Here is a 664-nt window from a genome sequence, read left to right on the forward strand (position 1 = left end):
AAGGGGTCACGCACATTCTGAAGTTCGTAACTTATTTTCAGTTAAGGAGCAGTATTCCAATCTGCAAGGACACAGAGAAAATAGCTCCATCTATTTATTCTCCCTCTTCCCAGAGACAACTTAAAGTGTTTGGTAGTTTTGGGGTATGATGGATTTGGGTGGGGAAGATCCCCCCGCCCTGTGGTGGGGGGGGCTGATGTAGGGTGGTACTGGGTGGGGGGAGGGGCTGCAAGAGGTTGGCCAGCTGGCCCACCCCTATTGGGGTAGTGATCAGGGGCTGGTCGGCCGGGGGGAGTGGCTGCAGGCTGATTGGGGTAGTGGGGGCCCATCAGGGGCGGGGCCAGCTGGGGGGAGGGGCCTCAGGAGGTTGGCTGGCCAGCCCCAGCCCCTGATCAGGCCGGTTTGCTGGCCACAGTGGGTGTCATAGCGACCGGTTGTTTTAGTCGTTATGGCATTCTGGTTGCTGGCTTTTTATATATATACTAGAGGCCCAGTGCACAAAAATTTGTGCACTTGGGAGGGTCCCTCAGCTTGGCCTGTGCCCTCTCGCAGTCTGGGATCCTCGGGGGATGACCACCTGCTGGCTTAGTCCTGCTGCCCCGGGTGATTGGGCCTAAGCTGGCAGTCAGACATCCTCATGGCAGCCCAGGAGCCTCGGGGGATG

Source organism: Myotis lucifugus, unplaced genomic scaffold, assembly GCF_000147115.1.
Source record: "Myotis lucifugus unplaced genomic scaffold, Myoluc2.0 scaffold_1, whole genome shotgun sequence".
NCBI lineage: Eukaryota > Metazoa > Chordata > Mammalia > Chiroptera > Vespertilionidae > Myotis > Myotis lucifugus.